This window comes from Frankliniella occidentalis, unplaced genomic scaffold (genome assembly GCF_000697945.3).
Source record: "Frankliniella occidentalis isolate FOCC.00 unplaced genomic scaffold, Focc_3.1 Scaffold530, whole genome shotgun sequence".
NCBI classification, from domain to species: domain Eukaryota; kingdom Metazoa; phylum Arthropoda; class Insecta; order Thysanoptera; family Thripidae; genus Frankliniella; species Frankliniella occidentalis.
This window is the reverse complement of record NW_026267647.1, coordinates 65,450-65,777: the sequence shown is the minus strand read 5'-3', so window position 1 is coordinate 65,777 and position 328 is coordinate 65,450. Positions and strand designations below refer to the sequence as shown.

General features: G+C 53.7%; 1 protein-coding gene across 1 annotated transcript in view; it reads left to right on the top strand.

Annotated features, from left to right (window-relative positions):
- The window catches only part of LOC113214442 (ubiquitin carboxyl-terminal hydrolase 36-like), a 7,162-nt gene that overhangs the window by 5,159 nt on the left and 1,675 nt on the right, over positions 1 to 328 (top strand). The window lies entirely within an intron of this gene.

Here is a 328-nt window from a genome sequence, read left to right as displayed (position 1 = left end):
GGTACTTGATAACTCCCCCTAACACTCTCCCGCCTGGCTGTACAACACACGGGCGGCGTTGCTGACGCGTCGCCTTTGCCGGTTTTCCTGTTAGCCCCACCGCCATTGGCTGCCGGGGGAGGGGTCCCGGGGAGGGGGGGGGTGCTACGCGGCCGGGGGGAAGGTACGTGCCCTTTTTATTTTCCTGCAACATGGTGTAAAGTGGGCCTTCGTAAATTTTTGCTGTTCTAGTAAAAATTTTGCTGTTCCAGCAAAATGTTTTCTAAATTTACAAAGGCCCACTCTTGTCCCAGTAAAGACACCATTTTGCGTGGATCCGTTCTGCAAA